This window comes from Papio anubis, chromosome 1 (assembly GCF_008728515.1).
Source record: "Papio anubis isolate 15944 chromosome 1, Panubis1.0, whole genome shotgun sequence".
NCBI classification, from domain to species: domain Eukaryota; kingdom Metazoa; phylum Chordata; class Mammalia; order Primates; family Cercopithecidae; genus Papio; species Papio anubis.
In genome coordinates, this window is record NC_044976.1 from 190950151 (window position 1) to 190973068 (window position 22918).

Below are 22918 nucleotides of genomic sequence, written 5' to 3' on the forward strand. Positions count from 1 at the left end.
AATCAACAGGATCACCAACTTCTGTCTTAATATCAGAAATACAAACGCTTCCCCAGAAGTCAGAATAGCTATTATGAAAAAGACAAACAGTCTTGCTGACAAGGATGGGAAGAAAGGAGAATGCTCATACACTGTTGGTGAGAATGTAAATTAGTATAGCCATTATGGAAAACAGTATGGCGGTTCCTCAAAAAACTAAAAACAGAGCTACCATAGGATCCAGCAATCTCACTACTGGTATTTATCCAAAGGAAAAGAAATGAATACATTAAAGAGATACCTTGTATTTATGGCAGCACTGTTCACAACAGCCAAAGTATGGAATCAACACGCATCCATCAACAGATAAATGTATACAGAAAATGTGGTATATACAAAATGGAATACTATTCAGCCACCAAAAAAAAAAAAAAAAAACAAAGAAAGAAATCCTGATCCTGTCATTTGTGGCAACATGGATAAACCCAGACATTATGTTAAGTGAAATAAGTCATGTACGGAAATACATATACCACATGTTCTCACTCATATGTGGGAGCTAAAAACCTTGAGTTCATAGAAGAGTAGAATTGTGGTTACTAAAAGACTGGCAAGGTAGTGGGGAGTGGAGGACAGGAAGAGGACAGTTAATGGATACAAAATTACAGCTAGATGGGAGGAATAAGTTCTAGTGTTCCATAGCCCTGTAGGATAACTATAGTTAACAATATTTATTGTATATTTTCAAATAGCTAGAAGAGAAGATCTTGAATGTTCCCAATACAAAACAAAAATGATAAATGTTTGAGATAATAGATATGCTAATTACCCTGATTTGTTCACTACACATTGTACACATGTATCAAAATATCACTCTGTACTCCTAAATATGTACAATTGTTACTAGTCAATTAAAAATAATAATTTTCTGGGTGTGGTGTCTCATGCCTGCAATCCCAACACTGGGAGGCCAAGGAGGGAGGATTGCTTGAGCCCAGGAGTTCAAGACCAGCCTGGGCAACATAGTGAGACCTCATCTCTACAAAAAATAGAAAAAGTAGCCAGGCATGGTGGTGCATGCCTGCAGTCCCAGCTACTTGGGAGGCTGAGCTGGGAACATCACTTGAGCCAGGAAGATGGAGGCTGCAGTGAACCATGATCATGCCTCTGCACTACAGATGGGTGTCAGAAGAAAATCCAGTCTCGAAATAATAATATTAATTTAAAAACCATTCAAAAACAAATGTAGCTCAAGTGCTAAATTGTATTATTAAAATATTTTTCTTTTTAAGAAAAGAAAAACTTCTCCAGACGCTCCTCTCCCCTCACTTAGGTGCATGCACACACATGAACGTACACACACACACACACACAGTGGATTTCCTATTAGTTTTGTCAACTGAAATTGGATCATTGGATCACGTGACCACCTATAGTTGCAAAGGGAGCAGGGAAAGTGGGAAACAGATTGCTTATGATTGTCTTACATCAAACATGACCCATCATTTGGACTAGATATTACTACTCTGAACAAAATTAAGGCTCCATTGTCAAGAAAAAAGGAAGTATAGCTATTGGGTAGATAATTAATAATGTATGTCATAATAACTTGTCACTTATTAAGCATCTATTATGTGAAAGGCAATAGGCCTAGTTATTTTACATATTTAAATATTACGTCATTAAATCTTCACAACACTGTGAATTAATCATTTGTAAATGCTGTTTGCTCTCTATTCTTATAAATAAGAAAAATGAGCCACACTAAAGTTGTAAGTACCTTACGCAAGGTCACACAACTAGTAAAAGTGGCAGATTAGGATTTGAACTCAGACCTGATTTGAAGCTCACACTTTTTCTACAATATCCTACAATATCATACCCCCATAATCTTACCATCTGTCCCTTTGCTATCCCTAATTCTATCTAGCTACCCCTGACTTCATACAGTCTTGATCACTAGCCCATCCCCCTGAATAGTCTAAGTCATATGGAATTCAATTTAGAAGACTGAACATTGCCTTTACATATATCAAATGCTTATCACAGTGTCTAAAACATAATAAGCATTCAAAAATACTAATTTAATTCCCCATTTCCCAAATCCCTGACCCTACTTGTCTATAAAATGAAGTTCTATGAGACTCTACTCAAAAGGGTTTAAAAACAAAGGTTTTCATTATAATTTTGTTTCACCTACACGTAATTCCACAACTCAAACCCAAGAACTACAGAGACTACTATAAGCATATACTTCTTTTGAGAGACACCAAAATATTCTTGATCACTGCAGAGACAGCCAAGGGAGCTGAACATTTATTTATTTGTTGAGCCCTTACTGTATGTTAGGCACTGTTCAAAATCCTGGCAATTTAACAGTGAAAAGGCCAGACAAGTTTCTTGATCTTTGAGTTTCTTCTATTCTAGTGGAAAAGAAGGGCATTAAACATATAAACAAAGATAATTTCAGAAAGTGAGAGTGCTATGAGGAAAATAAAACAAGATTATGTGATAAATGAATAATACACAGGTTGATTTTGATAAGATGCCTAGAAAGAACGGAAAGAGCTTAAATGAGCCCTGATGGCTAAGAGAGAGCTTGGTCACATATAGGAAAAAGAGAACTTCAGGTCGTAGACCTATGGCCTTGAGGCAGGAATATTTTACAGGAACAGAAAGAAGGTCAGTGAGGCTGGAACATAAAGACTGACAAAGACATGATAAGAAATGAGATCTGAGAGGAATCTGTATTTTATTCAAAGTGCAATGGGCATTTCAACAAATTTTAGATAAGCAGGGGTAGCATAATCCCACGTTATTTTTGTAATCACTCTGGCAGCTGTGTAGAGAGTGGCTTGGCAGGGTGCACAAGTGGAAGTGGAGATTTCAGCAAGGTGTCTTGGCCAGAGCAGCACTGGTAGAAATGGGATAAAGATGGGTGAATTCAAGATAAATAAACATTGTGATACAACTTAACTGTAGGGAAATTTGTTTTCTCATTCACTCCATTTTATCTTGAGTTTGCAACACCACAGTGTTTTGTCACATTCATACGCATGTTTTCTGAAGAACTGTGGTCATTATTTTCTTCTTAAATCTTTTTATAATAAATGTCTTAATGTGCTTACAAAATTCAGTCAGATATATATTGTCTTTTATTTGAATGGACTATATCTACAAGGCAGTGCTGAAGCAGACAGTTCATTCAAACAGCCTTTGAATTCAGAGTGCCTCTTTCTTTCCAGAAAAGAAAAAATAAAGTCAGTCTCATATCTTTTTATAGATACAGCTCATCAGAGGTTTAGCTTTGCATAATTGGCCGTAATTAATTATAAGCTTCTTCTGTTTTCTCTAAGTTCATGAAATTAGTCAGGATAATAGAAGATTCTCCCAGAAACTGTGTTCTGGGGTTCATCAGCATTGTTTCTAATTAGAATTCTGAGTAGAATAATCCAGGAGAAACACATGTCACTTTTGGAAGCTGATCCTATAAATTTACTATGTCTGAATGTTCACTCCTTCTGGAAAAAGCATCTTAATTTAACCGCAGTGGGAGTTGATAATAGTGCTGGTGTTCCTTAGAGTCAAATTTAGATGAGGACTATTACCTGGCCCCGTCCTATTCTGCTATTTTGTTATCCAAACCCTTTCAACTATGACTAGTTAGTCATCCTCAGAATGCACTTTGCGTATCACGGTCAAGCTTCTAAAACTGTGATGGAAAGGAGAGTTGTAGTAGCAGAATGAATTTCTGTATAAACAATTTTCATTTTCATTTTTATCAATTCGGTTAGCCACAAGGCATGAGAGAAAAACCAGGATCTGGTTAATTGTTATCTGGGTAACTGAACAATGGGAAGAGTGAAACTGGATGACTGAAGCCAAAAGTACTTCAGGCAGGGATTCTTGGGCTCATGGATCTTTACAGGCTTAAAAATGCTGCTTTAAGGATATTTAAGAAGAAGGCTTACATTTAGGAAACTTCAAAGAGTTGAAAGTTGATCACTCCATAGGTGATCAATGCAGAGTGAATGTCTTCAGTTGCAATATCCAATTGAAACACTCTTGTACAATTGAAGAAAAAGGAAGAAATCAGAAGATAGTTAATGCCTTTTAAATCCAGGTAAGTTTAACTATAATAAAAACACATACCAACACCTTGCCTTCCTGGCCTAATTAGTTCTAGGTATAGTTGTGAAGACTGCTCTTCAGTGCAGTAGCAATTAACTGGAAAGCCTTGGTGTAATTGAAAGGTTTCTGTGGGTTCCATATTCTGAGTTTGTCCCAGCAGCCAAAACAATGATTTATAAAATGTTGGGGATTTCTAAATAAATATTAAGCATCTCCTGGTTATTAAAGATTGTTCAAAAATATTTACTTTATCTACATTTCCTCCTGTTAACCAAGCAAGTATAAAAAAAGGAGTTGCTATTAATTATCATGCTATATTTTCAAAAACAACACACTATATTAACTTTATTAACTTTGGCTTATCACAGACTGCCCTAATGTAAGTCTGATTGTATGGCTTTTAGATCATCTTTTGGTTTGATAAATACATCAGAGCCTCCAATAACTGTTAAGATTATAGTTCCACCCCACCTAACTATTGCTCATCTCATTCTTACTCATGCAATTCCTCCTCCCTCCCCACCCACACACAGCAATGCTGCTTTTGCAGTTTGTCAACCTGAAGGCAATAACAGTTGTCAAACTGACCATGCAACTTTTTGGCAACCCACAATCACTGTGTATCTCTGTACTTCTCTCTCTTTTTATCAATGATTTGGCAGTAATCATCCTGGTTGCCTGCTTTGTTCTCATGGGTTTGGAGGGCACTGACATTCATGGAACATGTGAACTAAGAAGAAAGCTGCTTATAGGTGTCTCCAACTACTATTTTCACATGTCTTAACTGCCATAACAGGAAAGAAAGTCTTCACAATTGGAAAGGCTTCCTGAAACTTCATCCCACTGCACCAAACCTTTGATCTTTTAGTCACATTGTCAGTTTCTTGAGAACTCAGTCCTCTTGTAAAATTTTCAGTGTGCTCCCAAAACAATTGTTGCATAAGTTCTGAAAGCCAGGCCCACAAAGCTTCTCTGTGTTTTGGAAAGTTCCCTAAATAGAGTTAGGTAACAACAGCATTAGCACTAGGACTGAGGAGTCATGGCATCCAATCACACACAGCTCTCTGTTTTTCTTTCTCTCAATATCTCTTTCTCTTTTCCTCTTCTCTTCTCCTTCTTTTTCAATTTCTTCCTCCTCCTCTCTTCTCCTTTGGTTCCTTCTCCCACAAAAAGTGTTCGCTTTTCCCCACAAACACTTCTGAGCCTTGGACCAGGCTCTGATTTCACTAGCTTTGCTTAAGCAAGACTTACTGCTTCACCTCAGGACAAAGGTGTTTCCAGGTTTAACTGAAACCTGGATGGGACATCACGTAACAGAGTGAAGTGAGGCTCCCATTGCCAAAGTGCTACAAGAACATTTCCTCACAATGTTTCAGAACTTTTGCAACAGGGTATCTAAGATAATTAAAACATGGGTTAAAAATATGTAAGATCTTATGCCAAATAATTGAAAACAAACAGTTGATTTACAGTAAGATCTTGCTATTTTTCACCCTTCTGAAATGCACCTGATTCTTTTGTTTTAATAGCAGGGTTTATTTGCTATATACATTGAAATAATTTAAATTATTGAGCATTTTCAAATATTAAGAACTTTTGAAGTAAATCGTGAACTGATGTTAGGAACGATTTTAAGTGTGTCACATTTGTCAGTATGAATTAACCTAGTGTATTTTGTTTGAGGGGCTTCTCCATATTTTCTTCTCTTGTTTGTGAGAGTCTGTGACATTTCACAATGAATACGGCCTCCTGTGTAAGCATAAATTAGGAGAGGCCACCAAAGCTGAGATTAATAGCTTAAGTTATTTTCACTAAATTTAAGTAGATTGACTAAATTGTTCCACAATGTAAACATGTATCAAAACATCACAATGTACCCCCTAAATAGATGCAATTATTATTTGCCAGTTAAAAAGTTTTAAAAAAGACATTTACTTTGTGAAGAGCAAAAAATATTTGACAAAAGTAATCAAATGAAGTTTATATATCATAGTCAAAATATAATTGTATCAGAATTCCTGATGATTAAAGTACATCTAAAAAGAGCCCCTTCCACTGTGCTCCTACCCACTACCAACGCCTCAAAGAGGTCTCTCTAATCATTTCCACTCTCATTTCTGGCTGTACTCTCATTTCTTACTATGCTGGGGCAAAATGTTTCTAGATTATTTTAAGAACTATATTGAGCAGCTTCTTCAAACAGGTATACTTACTCCTGGGAGCACATAAAACCTTTCAGAAGACATGCAAACACAAACCGTTCTAAGGAAATCAATTTCCAGATACTTAGCTTCCACATCCACTCTTTCCTAAAAGTAGTCTGCCTAGGTGCCTCCCATGAACTCTTCATAACCCTTTCCCTCCCATTCACTTTATCATCCCTGTTGGAGGTATGCATTGTCTTGCGATGTAATAATCTCTGAGATGTGAAACAAAGGAACAATTTGAAATATTTGTGTCACCTCATTTAATCAAAGCACCATAAATCCTGACCACGTATCATACTAAGAAAAGCATCTCCAATACAATTTTATTTTTGATATTTAAAAAATATGATTTGTGTATATTTTTGATCACTTGCATATGATAAATAACTGTTATGATAATACAGAAGAAAATTGTAGGTCTTCAAACTCTAGGACCATAGAAAATTTTTATTACAACTAGTAGGCAGAGCTAAAAATGTAGCAAAAGGAATCTAAATTTAGACATAAAGTTCTGACTATGGAGATAGTGAAAAAACAGAGAATGGAAATTTTAAAATTTTGGTTGTATAGGCATATAAAAGGGTATTTTATATCCTTTTATTGAATATTGAGTATCAGAAACAGATATTCAATTTTAAAAATATATTGCATTGGTGTAAAAGTCTAACAGGAAATGGAATAGAAATAAAATATCAAAGAGAAAAAAGAATTACAAAAATGTCTAATTTTTAAAGAAGATATTTATATGCTTTTAAAATAGATGATAGTAGATATAATATTTCTGTAAAAAGTGCTCATTTAAAAGTCAGGTGACAGTTTTATTTTTAAAATTCCCATTTAAATGTTCGAGAAATTATATCCTTTGAAACTGTATAAACTTACGATTAAACATTTTAGTTGTCAACTTAAAAATGTGGAAGGGGCAACAAAGTCTGTAAAAATTCTCTTAAGGGGCATGAGAGCAACAAAGAAGATACCTGATAAGAAAAATACTCTCTGCCTTGTGAAGCTGATATTCCTAACAGAGAAATCAGACAGGTAGGGTAAGCACCATGTGGAATTTTTGTTCTTACAGAAAATATGTCCTGTTCTTCCTTCTCCATTTCAATTGGAAGCTCTCACTGAAGAAAAAAAAAAAAGTTTGAAGTGGACTATTTCGTTTCTGGTCTAAGTAGAGCCAAATTTCTAAAATCGCAGCAAAATATAAATGAACTCCATAGGATATAGTTATGTCAAGAAGAGTTGCCACTATTTCCAAGTGAGTGGATTAACCTTGTGCTTGCCATATGTTCAACCAAGTGCCAGTAGCCAACCAAATACTACACATAAGCACAGGGTGCCAACATCCTATCTAAATGAGATCAAGTTAAAATATACATCACAGACAGGCTTGAATAGGTGAAAAAAAAATACAGAATGTCATTGAAAGGTTACTTATGGAAGGAAAGGACTCAGACCCAGCTGTGTGTGCACATGGGGTGTGTGTGTGTGTGTGTGTGTGTGTGTGTGTGTGTGTCAGGGGCACTTTTTCCCCTGTACTGCTTACCTACATTAATCTTTAGAGTGAAGGATTCCTGAAAGTACAGCATGCCCTGAAACTCAGTACCCTAATCTACCCCAGATTTTGCCTCATCAATACATACAGTCAAGAACTATCCCAGGTTTTCCTATCCCAGGTTTTTCTCTATCGATACATGCAATCGAGAACTCATTTTCTCAGCATGTTTCTGAACCTAAACCACTGCTAAGAAATACTAGGACCGTCAAAATTCCTATATTGATAGACCACAAACTGGGAGCAGTACAAAAAACAGCAAATATGTCTCTGTAGTAAGCCATAGTTATGGTCATCTAAACTATGAGTAATAAAAAGTAAATTTCAATCAACTGTGCTAAAGGAAAGACTAAGATATCTTTATATACTCTCTGTATAAAATATTACAGAATCTTATTTGTAAGAAAGTCTCATCAAAGAGTATGCAGTCAAAAATGTAAAAAGAATGCATAGTAGTAAGTTAGGGAGTTAATCAATTAAAAATATTATGCTATTTTTCTTGATTTTGTGATGTTTATAAAATTGGTGAACTGTTTTAGTTGTTAATTCTTGGGATTTATTCTTTTTTATAAATAAATTCTCAGTTTTTTGCTCAATTTATAAAAGTATAGAAGCCTCAGGCCTCACTAAACTCCAATTACTCTGCTCCCTAAGTCCCTGCCTCATCAATAGACAGAAATTTCTCTGCCACTTCCTGTCTCCTGTTCAAGGTGATAGGAGATTTGCCTCCTAGGTATGAGGAGCAATTGAGGAATTGCTTTAGTAATAGGTAAGAATTATGAACATGCATTTCTTTTTCTTCAACAGAGTTAAACAATGGCTCACTCTGGATTTCCAGATGCACTTAAGATGAAATAATAATGCTGAGCCAGTCTTGCCCTGCTTTAAATTAATCACTCCAGGAAGAGACATTAAACCTTTCAGACCACCAGTGTGCATAAATGCTTTAGTGCCCTAGACCATACACCCTCTCTTGGTTATTTGGGACACAAGGAAATGTAGGCTCAGTAAATGAGGCTGTTTTATGATCCATTTAAATAATCTGAAAAGGAAATTAATACTTTTATTACTTTCTATAAGTGAAAAACTTCCTTAAAAATCTGTAAGAGTTCTTTATATTATGGTGGGTAGGACTGACTGCCCTAGCCAAAACATGGATCGAGAGAAATAATGGAAGGTTACAGAAAGCATGCGTGGCCACATAAATCATAATGGAATAAACAAAGAAAGGCTGGAAACTAATTTGGAGCTGAAGAAATTCACTTCTAATCATGCCAAAAAAAAATTCATTTGATTAGAAATCAGGCTATGACTTAAAAATAAAGTATTCCTTTGTCTTTTTGAACAACATGAATTTTTGCTGGGCCTATTACAAGGATGGGAAAAGAATCTAGAGAAATGTAGAAACAAGGTGTGAACCCTACCCCATGTCAGAATCATCAGGACTTATCACAGGAGGAATATTCTATTAGTCACTTTATAAACACTGCCCTCAAACTTTTAAGACTTCAAAACAATCCAGTAGAGAAAGGAAAATTAGGTGAATCTGCTAGAAAAGGAAAGTAAGGTTACTTCTCTGATCTCATCTTTGACCCATTTCTGCCTCAGTCAGCTCCAGCCACCATTCTGGCTTCTGCTCTGTTCCTGAAACACACCAAGCACACTCCAGTCTCAAAGCTTTTGAACTGGCAGCTCCCTCTGCCTAAGACACTCTTCCCCTAAATTTCCACAGCTCCCTCCCTTATTCTATTTAGATCTCTGTTCACATGTCACCTTATCTCGGGGCCCCTCCCCTATAATGCTTTGTCCTCTTGCCCTGCTTTATATTTTCTCTTAGAATATTACAGATTTTTTTGTTCCCACTGACATGTAAGCACCCTGAAAGCAGGGAGTTTGTCGTTCACTGCTGTTTTCTCAGTGCCTAGCACAGGGCCTGATACAACTAGATACCCAATAATTATATGTTAAATGATGAATTGCACTGGTAAATACATGATTTGACTATTGTAAACCTTCCTTTCATTAAATTAGTAGATACCAAGCCTGAATTGGAACCCAGATCTCTCTGTACCAAACTGCTTTTATACAGATCACCCGCAGGAAAGAGGACCTATTATAAAGACAATGCCCTTGTAAAGAAGAAACTAGTTTCTAAAATTCCTTTCAACATGAATTAAAAAAAAAAAAAAAGTTTTGCATGTGTCAAGACTAAGGGAAGCTATGTATTTAGTTGGCTATACTGACATGTGCTTATGTATCCACAGGAGCATAAAGCATTGCAAAGATCTCTCTTCTGCCAATTTTCTCCCTGGAGTTGACTGACTGGCCTTCTGGCCTCATGATCCCTTAATGTCCAAAAAGGAGACCAAGGTAAATAAACAACTTGACCTCGTTCTCTTCCCTCTTTCCAATCTCCTGCCAAGGATTCCTTTTGGCCCAACCCAACTGGAAATCAGATGGCAAGGAATCCCCCCTCCATGTGGTCCATACAAATGAATGCTTTGGAAACATTTCTGACTTTTCTTTCTTTTTTTTTTTTTTTGAGATAGAGTCTTGCTCTTGTTGCCCAGGCTGGAGTGCAGTGTCACGATCTTGGTTCGCTGCAACCTCCACCTCCTGGGTCCATGCAATTCTCTTCCTCAGCCTCCAGGTAGCTGGGATTACAGGTTCGCTGCCAAGACCGACTAACATTTCTAACTTTTAACGTAATCTTACTGTTTCTAGTTTTGACCTCTTGGCCTTTCAAGAGGATTTTAGGTGAAGGATTGACTTACATTAGCTTTGATGATTCTGGTTTTATTTTTCTTTTGTTAATGGAAAGAAAATTCAAGGTTTAAGAAGAATACCTAGATGATGAAGAAGAGGTTTGTCTCCTCACCTGCAGTGGCATGATCAGCCTATCTGCCAATAGGAAGAATCCTGCCTGGGGTCCTGGTTACAAGGTGGTTGAAATCAGCAAGTTTATCAAGCATATTTCCACTTGTGTAAAATGAGGAAGAATGAAGATAAGGCCAGGAAATTAGTAATATTGTGTGTGATGTTACTTTTCCCATAACCTCTCAGATCTTCAGTAAAACCACTAAACTAATGACATATTTGGGGAAAGTAGAATTTGTGTCTGGATGATGCAGGATGAATCTAAGACAAAGAAAACTTGAAGGAGGACACCATTGAGAATTCACAGAAATCGTAGAAGTAGCTCTAAACTTGTATTGGTACCAAATTGAAATTTTAAACCAAATTGACCTAAGTCTCCAAGGGATAGTAGGACCCCAGCTGACGTCTGGGATATGCTTAAAAGTCTCTCAGGATTTTCATACTTTAAAAACTCCCATTCCATTTTTCCCATAATCTCTATAGTTAAGAACGTTATGTCTGAATTTAAATTCCTATTGCTGCAATTTCAGCTTAGCCTAGTAGTTAAAGTAATAACCATAATAGCTCCCAGGTATGAGCAATGGAGTCAGACTCTCAGGCTGAGTTTGAACCTCAGCCAAACTCCTTACAAACTTGGACAAGTTACTTAAACTCTCTAAACAACAGTTTCTTCACCCATAAAATGGGATTAAGATGATTCCATCCACGATAAGCTTGTTATCAGCATCAGATGAATTAATGTATACAAAAAATTTAACAGAGTACCTAGCACATAGTAAGTGCTCAATAATTGTTGTTATTAACATCATACCTATACACTAAGCATTGTGCTGTTTTACATAGATCATCACATCTAATGCTCACAATAACTCTCAGGATTTGTGGTTATAATCTCCATTTTACAGATAAGAAAATTAAGATGAAGATAATTTAAATAATAAAGAATAGCTATTTTCTTTATACATCTTTGTGTCACATTTATTATGGCACCAATGTGACCATGGAGAAATAAATGTCTGAATGAATAAACAAATAAATAATTTTTCTTCTTCTCATCTCTCCTAAAATCCAGAGAAAGAAGAGAAATAATTTCATCTCTCAATTCTGCCAATTTTTTAGCGTTCACTAACATTCTCAAACTAAGGACTTACATGCCAATTTCATTAATGTTCCAATTTATTTTTCTTTCAGAGAAGCAATGAAAATATTTATAAGAAAGAGATGTAAAACATATTGCTTCCTAAACTGTAACACCTTGGCTTCTTCCTTTCTTGGTTCTTCTACAAGCAGTCTTTGCAACATATTTTAATCTCTGCCAACTGGAATTAATGCTCAAAATAAATTAAAAATATAATTTTGCAATTTCTGAACCACATACTCCATAAAAACTCTAATAAATAACATCTACTCTACTTTATTCTCACTAGTGTTATAAACTATTACCCAAAAAAAGAATCTGATACAATTTTTAATGCAGAAACCCATACTTCTGGTTCATGATTTCCTTACCCTTTAGGTGTTTCCAATTTTTTTTTTCTCAGAATGTACTCTGTTATTCCTCAAAACTGATACCAGATTATATAAAGGGTACTGCTTAAAAACATTTTCTTTTTCTGTTTTGGAGTTGGTCTCTAATTTGAAGTTAGCATTTAATCCCATCATAATAGCTTTACTTAAGCCAATCCTTTCTGTAGATACAGAATGTTCTGCTGAGATAGTCATTTGAACATAATGGTCATCAAGTATTCATATTTCTCATTTGTCATTTACTACTTATTCTAATCTTCTGCTGTTTTTTCCAATTCTTTATTACCAAGTAGTTTGAATGCTTCCTTTTATTTCATTCAAGGATGTCGTGGGAAGTAAGCCTATGGTGGTGTGTACATCAGTCTGCTAGATCTTGATGTACTCTTAGCCAGTTACTGGACCATTCTGCCCCTGTTCACTGAACAGCCCCGTTCATGTCAGTAAGAAGTGTGTAATATAGTCTAAAGGGAGTGGGAACTAAAAGACGCATCAGAAGTATAGATTTGACACTGTGAAAGGAAAATAAATCTCAAGACCCCAAAGTCACTAAGCCAGGGGAAAAGTCAAGCTAGGAAATATGTCAGGCAAACCTGCCTCCCTTTTTATTTCTAATAAGATAGCTACAAAGATAAAAAGCTACATATCTCCCTCACAATTTGCCAGCAAGGAAATTCCTTGGGGACAAAGGTCAGAAAGAAATCAAAGTCATCCCTCTGAGGCTCACCTGAGACAAATACATATCTGATTACTTCCTCTGCCCTATTGTTTATGTAAAAATGCAGATTCACAGAGCCAGACTCAACTGTGTATTCGGTGGAAGGCTGATTAAGGACTCAAAAGAATGCTACCTTTGTCTCTTGTCTATTTATGACCTGGAAGCCCCCGCCTCAAGTTGTCCTGCCTTACCCAACCGAACCAATCTTACACATATTGACTGATGTCTCATGTCTCCCTAAAATGTATAAAAGCAAGCTGTACCCCAACCATCCTGGGCACATGTTGTCAGGACCTTCTGAAATCATGTCACGGGTGCATCCTTAACCTTGGCAAAATAAACTTTCTAAATTGAATAAGACCTCTCTCAGATATTTTGGGTTCACGACACTTACCTTCTATTACTGTGTAATGTTTGGTGAAATTAACTTCTTCAATATTTCGTTTATTCAAACTTAAGTGACAGTGCTGTCTTCCTGTTTTCTAGAGATAATAATGCTTTTACTTTTTGATTATTTATTTGAAATTCGATGAAAGATCAGATTTTAAGTGTCCTTATTATGCACACCACACACACACACACACACAAATGGTAACTTTGGGTGATGATGGATGTGCTCTTTGATTGTGGTAATCATTACACAATGTTTATGTATAACACATTATCATGTTATACATCTTGAATATATACAAATTTTGTCAAATACTGCTTTAGAAAATACTGACTTAGAGAGTTTAGATCTCTCCTAAATGATGTGGAGGAATTTCACAGCATTTGAAAAGTAAAAAAGCAAGATATAGAGAAATATATGGATAAAATTTCCCAATTTATAAAAATGAAAACATAAAAGCCTATTTCTGTATATATACGTAGATTACGTTTTTTGAAACAGGGTCTCACTCTGTCACCCAGGCTGCAGTGCAGTGGTGTGATCACGGCTCACTATAGCTTTGACCTCCCAGACTCAGGTGATTCGCCCACTTCAGTTCCGCTAATAGCTGGGAATACAGGCATGTTCCAGCACCCCCAGCTACTTTTTTCATATTTCTTGTAGAGACAGGGTTTTACCATGTTGTCTAGGCTGGTCTCAAGCTCCTGAGCCCAAACAGTCTTCCTGCTTCAGCCTCCCAAAGTGTTGGGATTATAGGTGTGAGCCACTGTGCCCAGCCTGTATATATTTTTTTTAAGTTGCAAGGTGAAGTAACAATATAGGAACTATTCTAGTCTCCATAGCCTGACCACTGATATTCCCAAGCTGCAGGGCCTTTTGCTCGGCCCTTCTGCAGCATGTTTTTGCCTACCTGTGGTATTCAATGCTGGTAGCCATCAGCTCTTCCTGAGATGCTCTCTGGCTTTGATTTCTCTGATTTCCTGCCTTGATTTGCTCCCATGGTTTTCCATCTATCTTTTGGATTTCTCCTTCTCCTCCCCTTTCCTCATTTTCCATACCACCTAAGGTTTATGCTTTTCTTCCTACACATGACAAACAGGCACAGAGGTGAGGATACAGAGGTGAGTGGCACCATCCTTGGCCTTAAATGGCTTTTAGGCTGGTAAATAGAGATGAACAAAATATTAGATAAGTGAATAGAGGTGTTATCAGTGACTCTGAGTTCCCTGAAGTATAGAGTTATTTATTCTTTTTTCCCCAATAACATTTGGGGAAAAAACCTGTTGTGTATCCTTGGTGACACTATCTCACACCAATATTTCATCTTCCCATCTGCTCCCATTGGGTTAGTTCCACAAAATCAGAGATTTCAAAGCCAGTCCTCCTTTTACCATTAAATGAACTGAACCTACAGAGATAAAGCAACTTGCCCATGACCACACGGCTTGTAAGTGGCAAAGCCAGACCAGAATGAGACCTCCAGGTTCCTATTGTTCCTACTGTCAGACCTTGTAGCAGCTTTATGGGCTGAGTTTTTCCATGTTAATCCATAAGTAACTCTATACTTAACGAAGTAATGATTTGGTATTTCCCTACTGTTCCACAGAGGGTGACAGCATGCCCTAGAGGTCTGAAGGCAAAAATCCATACCTCTCTTGACAGAGCAAATTCTTCAGGTTCCAATCAGTCTGTGGAAGATTCACTCTGAAAGCAAGTGACCTCAGGGAAGAGAAGTGGTTCTGAGCCCATTAAAATTCATGCTCAGAGCCTGATGGATCACATGGGAACTGCTGTAACAGAAATCATTCCTGAAATCCCATGGTGTGTTAACTCCTTATTCCTCATCACAATAATGATGGCTCAGACAAACCATCATGGGCTCAATGAATCCTCAGCTGGAGAAAAAATATCTGGGAAAGGAAGCTCAAGGTATCTAATGTACAAAACAAGGAAGAGGAGCAAATATTGACAGAAATCTGGTAATACTGCCTTTACAGTAGTAAAGACAACACTCAGATATTCTGTGATCAAGTACGGAATTGGAGGGTAATAAAAGAGGGAAGAAGGGAAGAAGGATTGGAGGGAAGGAGAGAGGAAGGGAGGGAAGGAGAGAGTAAGAGAGGGAAGGAGAGAAGGAAGGAAGGAGAGAAGGAAGGAAGGAAGGGAGGAAGGGAGGGAGGGAGGGAGAGAGGGAGAGAAAAGGGCAAGAAAGAAAACTCACCGAACTGATACCTGTCAGATAAAAGACATTGGGGCCATAAATTTCTCCCGGCGTTTCTAATGGGATTTTAATACAGCATTTGGCCATCATCTTTTTTTCATTCCTGTAATGACATACATGCCCAAAGTGTAGCCATGGAGCCTCTGAACTCTGTATATTTCAGTAATACACAAAGAAAACAGCTGTCATATCCATTTTAAGGAACTTTAAAATACATTACAGTGAAGTCTACAGGCCCTGAATCCAAAGGGAAAGGCACAAAGCCTGTCTGTACATCATCTGTGACGGGCCTGAAATCCAGCCAAGGCAGATTTTTTTTTTAAATAATAAAATAAAATGCTGTGTTTTTTTAAAGGAACATTATATTTTTAAACTGGAAATAATTGTATTTTGTGTCTTATATAGCATCTGAAAGTGATTTAGTAGAACCATGCGGTTTCTGATCGGTATTTGAATTGGTTCCAGAACATTTTTCATAATAACCATCTTAAAGATCCCAATTATCTGATCCTCTTCCCCCCCTTCACATGGTTTCATAGGAGCTTTCCAGAGAGAAAGAGAAACCTGCAGAGGCAGGCAAGCCAACTCACATCTAGCCAAACAGTGTGCCTGCTAGGCCCAAAGGAAAAGGCCTACTTGTTATTTTGAGTTGTCCAGGATGCATTTATGACTCAATAAAGGAGGCCTTGGCATTACCGGAATAATTACTTACTGAAACAAGCCTATAAAACCAAAGGGTTGCCTCAACTAAAAGGCAAACAGAGAACATTCTTTTTCTTTTAGTGTTAACATGTAAACCTAGTAAAGTATATTTAGATTTCTATAAAATCAAATCATCTCTGGGTGCAAAAGGGGTGGTTGATTTACCAGGTGGACAGCATCACCAATGCCCCAGGGTTACAAAGAGGCTAAAGGGAAGTGGTCCTGTCAAATATGAAAGGATGCTCATCCATAATGGACCCGACCTTACTTGTCACAGACAGAAATTATGGCTTGGTGGTGAAGAAGCAGACTCCAGAGTCTGACAGTGGGATCTGAGGCTGCACCACCGTGAGCGGTGTGATGTCGGCAGTGACCCAAACTCTTTGTGTCTCATCCGCACGGTGGAGACAATGTCATATCTATTTGATGGGATCATTGAAAAAAAATGAATAAAATAATACATGTGAAGGGCTTCTTAGAACAACACATGGTATATAATATGGCACACAATGGCAGCTTCTATGTTTACAAATAATGGAATCTAGTATTGTAACAAAAGTAACTTTCATTTTAACATATTTTAATAATAAGTATAAAATTTTTAAATACTGTTAATTCTGCTTTTTATTCTTTCATTTGAAATGTTTTTATTTCATTTCATTTTTATTTTTTTATTTTATTTTATTTTATTTTATTTTATTTATTTATTTTTTTTTTTTTTTTTTTGAGACGGAGTCTCGCTCTGTAGCCCAGGCTGGAGTGCAGTGGCCGGATCTCAGCTCACTGCAAGCTCCGCCTCCCGGGTTCACGCCATTCTCCGGCCTCAGCCTCCCGAGTAGCTGGGACTACAGGCGCCCGCCACCTCGCCCGGCTATTTTTTTTTTTATTTCTTAGTAGAGACGGGGTTTCACCGTGTTAGCCAGGATGGTCTCGATCTCCTGACCTCGTGATCCGCCCATCTCGGCCTCCCAAAGTGCTGGGATTACAGGCTTGAGCCACCGCGCCCGGCCTCATTTCATTTTTAATTGACAACTGTATATAAATATGAGGTACAATGTGATGTTTTCATATATACATGCATTGTAGAGTGACTAAATCTACCTATTTAGCATATCCATTACCACATGTACTTATCATTTTTGTGTGGTAAGAACATTTAAAATCTACTCCTTTTGCAGTTTTGCAATATGCAAACTATAGTCACTGTGCTGTACAATAGGTTACTAAAACTTATTCCTTCTGTCTAATTCAAACTTTATAGCCTTTGACCTACATCTCCCCTTTCTCCATCACCCCTCCCGTCCCCACCAGCCTCTGGTAACCACCATTCTACTCTTTCTTTGAGTTTGACTTTTTTGTGACAACATGGATGAACCTGGAGGACATTATGCTAAGTGAAATAAGCCAGACACAGAAAAACAAATACTACATGAGCTCACTTACATGTGGAATCTAAAAAAGAATAAATATTTTTGGAACACTAAGTGTCAGCACATAGTGTCTGACACTATGCTAAGCATTTCAAATAGTGTATCCTCCTTAATCCTCTCAAGGTAAAATTCCTATCCAAACTCTGGCAAGTGGAGAACAAGAAATAGGGTTGCCAGATTTAGCAAATAAAAATACAGGATAGCTAGTTAAATATGTATTTCAAACAATAAATATTTCTTTAGAATAAGCATGTCTGAATTGTTGCAAGGGATAGAGTTACATATCTTACAACCCTAACTAGAGACCAAGAGCCCAGATCTATTTCATCCAAAGCCCATGCTCTTTCTACCCTCACTACACTAAACTATAGCCAGAATACAACTTATTCTTTGTATATTTTTTTCTTTAGTGATATGGTTTGGCTGTGTCTCCACCCAAGTCTCATTTTGAATAATATCTTCCATAATTCCCACATGTTGTGGAAAGAACCCGATGGATGATAACTGAATCATGGGGACGGTTTCCCCCATACTGTTCTCATGGTAGTGAATAAGTCTCACAAGATGTAATGGTTTTATAAGGGGTTTCCCCCTTTTTCTTGGCTCTCATTCTCTCTTGCCTGCTGCCATTTAAGATGTGCCTTTTGCCTTCCACCATGATTGTGAGACCTCTCCAGCCACATGGAACTGTGAGTCCATTAAACCTCTTTTCTTTATAAATTACCCAGTCTTGGGGATATCTTTATCAGCAGTGTGAAAATGGACTAATATACCTAGTAAATTTTCCCAAACAAGACGTTTCTTCAGGAAGAAATATATTGTTCATAAATTGCATTTGGTTATCAACTATCAGGGAAAGTAACATGCTGAGGGCAAGTAAGCTAAACCACTGAGGCTGGCTAAAGGGCTGCCACATCAAGAGCTGTCACCTCAAATCTCTTTGTTTTCCTGAAATTATGATCTTAGGACATGTCGGCAATTATTAAAAGCCTTTAGACACAAAGCATCCAAACAATATTATATGTTGAGAAAAAAACATTTTTGGATCACAACTTACAGCTATAAATTTTACTTTAAAATATTTTTAAAATTTTTTTCTCAGTGATAAAAATCAACAATCTGACTCACTCATTCAATAAATATCACTGATTGTCTCTATGTCAAGGCACTATATAGATGCTAAATAAGCCAAACAAACACTGTCCTTGCCTTCACGGATTTACACCCTAGTGAAGGAGCATAAGATAATTAAACAAGCACAAACACAAATGCACAGTCACAACTATCATAAGATCCATGGAAAAGCACATGAAGAGATGAGCCTAACTAATAGTGGGACTTGAGTTCAGAGAGGGCTTCCAGGAAGTGGTTATACCTGAGCTGAGACCTGAAAGATGAGGAGGATTTAACCAGAAAGTATTAATGGAAAGGTTAATAGCATATGCTAAGATCCCCTGGGACAAAGGAGCATGGCAAGGATGAGGAACTGAAAGATGTATTCAGCTGATGTGGAGAAATGAGGCATGGGCAGTATTGTGGATAGATGAGACAGAAGATATGACATATTAATTATGGTAGACTTGCTTGCAGAAACAAATAGACCCCATAATAGGTTATAATAAACATGTATTTCTTTCTCATATAGCCTTCCAAGAAATCACAGATCAAGGATGGTAATGAAAGATCCTTGGGGATCTACTTCAGAGATTCATGCTGATACTACTCTTTATCTTCAAGATGTGGCTTTCAAAGTCATCATGAGTATTGCCATCGAAGTCACCTGGCAAGATCATGAGTAATGCACACTGAAGGTATTTATGGGCTAGGTCCTAACAGTAAGGGAATCTGGAAACTGTAAACCATCTGTCACAGGAACAAGAGGAATAGGCATTACTGAACGGCTTGCAATCTCTACCATAAGCAGGTGGGGTCAGATGATGCAGCGTCTTATAGCCCCCAGTGAGGAATTTTGCTTTTATTCAAGACCAAAAGAAATCCACTGAAGAGATTTAAATAAAGAAAAGTGGCAGGATCAGATTTGTATTTTGTAAAGGTAACTCTGGCAACAAACTGGAGAAAATATTAGAAGTATGTCAGAGTGGTTTTAGGGAGATCAGTTGGGAAGAGATCATGGCAATTCAGGCAAGACATCATGGTAGTATGGAACAGAGTAGTTGGTGGTGCTCGAAATAGAGAGAAGTAGATATATAGACAGACATAGTAACACCATGCAACAAAGCATTGGCTAAGTAGCAACAGGCAAATAGATTATACATCTGTTTTCTTTGTTGCACTACTTTCTATTTCTTGTTATCCCCTAGCTCTCCTTAGTTTCTTTTGGTCACCATCAGTAACAATGAAGATACAAAAATTATGATAAAAATTTCTCAAATTTGGAAAAAGTTATCAGAAGGGCACTGAGGGCCTCTAGATAGAATCTCTAGGGTATGAATTGATTCAGCATAGCCCAACTTTTAAAAAAATGTTATACACATAAAACAAAGTTAAAAATGTTTAAAAGAACAATGGAATGCACATCAGACAGGGAGTCAGAAAATAGAACTTGTATGTTAATTTTTTATAGTTTTCTTAAACTGAAAATGAGGGGCAATAAACCTACATATGCTACCTCTTGGGATTTGGTGGTTGTGAAGAGCAAATGCCATAGAGATCATGTATACTGAGGTCCACAGTGGTTCATGTTAATAGTGTTTGAAACTCCCAAGTGTTTGAAGTTTCTATAATTGCTTCTCAAACTATTTAAGGAGACGCTCATCAAAGTATTTGCACATAAAATAAAGAATTGTATGTTCAAAAGTCTGCTTACTCTTTTCTTGCTTTTACTGTAACCTAATATAAAAGTAAGTGAAAGTTATTTGCCTAGTATAAAGGACTAAACAAACACAAGGTATATAAGCTTGTTATTCAGTGAGCAGTTTAATTGGAGAGTTGAGAGTTTGGTTGTTTTTACTGGTGTAAAAGAGGGAGACTACTCAACTCTCTGGTTGAAAATGATCTTTTTCAAGGCTACTGAATTTGGTTTTCCCCTTCGTCATCTAACAAGCTAAAAACAGTAAGAGGTAACACATTAAATAGTAAGCATTATTCTAAGTAACATATGTGTGTGCACATATATATATACATATTCACACACACACACACAGACACATACCCTTCACCACAATCCTATCTGAGGGGTACTATTATCACCATCTCTATTTTACAGATGAAGAAACTGAGGCACTGAGAGGCTAACAAACTTGTCCAGAGTCACAAAGCTAGCAAGTAGCTGAGCCAGAATTCAAAGTCAGGCCTTCGGATTCCAGACTCCATGCTCTTTAACCCCACTATGCTACCTCTTTGTAATGTACTAAATGCTGAATAATGTGCTACACTCCACTCCTAACCAGACTGCCCCATTCCAGTTATTGCATTGTTTTCTCCAGAAGAATGTTCACTGACAACACTCTGACTAAATTACTCCAAGAATTACCACTCACTTGGCCCACAGTTATTAAAGCAAGGCTAGTAAGATAATCCCAGATGGGTGGGAGAACTGGAAAATTCCACAACAAACTGTGCAGTCAGCTAGGGCCTTGCCCAAAGGGAGCAGGTTGCTGCCACATAGTTGCTCTGTCAGGATGATGAATTCCAGAGCTCTTCAAAGTGCAAAGGTGAGGAAGTAAGGATTCTGGCCTTCCTTTTCTAGTGGCCGAAGTCTTGTTGGGTGATTACAGAGAAGGCAGTGCTTGAGCTGAATCTTGGAAGTTAAATAGATGCTTATTGAACTAACAGGGAAGTGAGTCCAATGAGAGCAAAGGAATAGAAATATAGTAATGAGGAAAGCAAGGAACTGCAAGGGTCTGCAGAATGGAGGCCAAGTATACAAGGAGGCTAGCCTGAGCCAGGTCATGGAAGGTTTTGTGGAATTTAGAAATTTCATTCTTTAGAGATCCCGGGAGTCACTGGAGAGAGCTGAGTAGATGGTTAGTAAATTTAGAATACCAGAGAAGGTATCAGGTGTATGGGGAAAGATTATAGTTTCAGCTTTGGACTTTATGAGTTTGAGATACTTGAGGCACATGGACTACAGGTGTTCTGTGGACACATGGAAATAAATGCTGTCGTTCAGAAGAGACACGTGAACTGGAAACAGATTTGGGAGACAACCCCAGTTAGCTGGTAGTTAAAGCTCTGAGCATAAGTAAATTTCCTAGGTAAATATGTAAGAGACAGAAAGAAGACAGAAATCGTAACGCTGAGGAATAGCCCACCTCTGAGAATGGAGGACAGATGAAAGATGAGCCTGGTGAGAGGCAACAAGTCAGGAGAATCACATGAACAGGGCATTAGAGACGCCAAGGGAGGAAAGAACATTATTCAAAAGGGCGTGGGCAAAAATGTCAGCTATCTCAGAGGGGTCAAATGAGGTGAGGGCTGAAACACCCTCCCTATTTAAATGGAGTGGCAGGGCTAGCTCCTAACTACAGGAGATAAAAAGTGAACATAAAGTTAGGAAGTAAAATGAAAGCAGGTAGAGGGGACTCTTCAGTGGAATGAAAGACAGAGGTAGCAATGTGGCAACCGGTCTATGTTCTGTTCCTCAGTGTTTCTCCAACAGCCTGGGAGGTGACACTAAATCACGTAGCCCTTGCTTCTCTGACAGCCTTTTAGAACAGATCAGGGTTACAGACAACCCCCAGCCCCTAGTTGTTGGAATCTCATTTGGGAGTCTAGTAATCAATTTTTTAGGTTCTTTTCCAAATCTCTAAACTGAGTAACTTGATACACTAGGGCCTCTTTGGGGACTCATTTATCTAATACATAACAAGAACATATGAATGTTCCAAAATGCAGGTTTTATGAGTATTGGGGGCACAGAGCCACTAATTGAACTGAGTCTTTTCCACTGTCATAAAATCCAGGTGATTTCACAGGTTGAAGGGGATTTTCATTTATTATTTTTATTTTCCTCTTGGGTTTGTTAGTATGCTTTTTCATAATAATCATGCAATCTTCGAAGCATTATTTAAGATGAGCCTGTTCAAAAGACCTCAACTCTGTACAGATTTCCCCCACTTGCCTTTCACCATGTTTAAAACTCCACTGTTTGTTATCCTGATCTCTCCCCTTACATTTTGTGGGATCTTGGATGTGTACCTTAAATTCTCAGGCCTCAGCAG

General features: G+C 37.5%; 1 long non-coding RNA gene across 2 annotated transcripts in view; it reads right to left on the reverse strand.

The window, feature by feature from the left end:
- Positions 1 to 1131: 1131 nt before the first annotated feature.
- The window catches only part of LOC103879976, a 59115-nt gene continuing 37328 nt past the window's right edge, over positions 1132 to 22918 (reverse strand). Inside the window, exons 4-8 of one of the 2 annotated variants that reach the window (XR_004180025.1) lie at positions 15604 to 15706; positions 15033 to 15172; positions 14293 to 14464; positions 3951 to 4043; positions 1132 to 2893 (exon numbers count right to left, since the gene is read on the reverse strand). This is a non-coding gene — a long non-coding RNA (uncharacterized LOC103879976). The remainder of the gene's footprint in view (positions 2894 to 3950; positions 4044 to 14292; positions 14465 to 15032; positions 15173 to 15603; positions 15707 to 22918) is intronic. The other variant, XR_002518874.2, reaches the window with a different exon arrangement.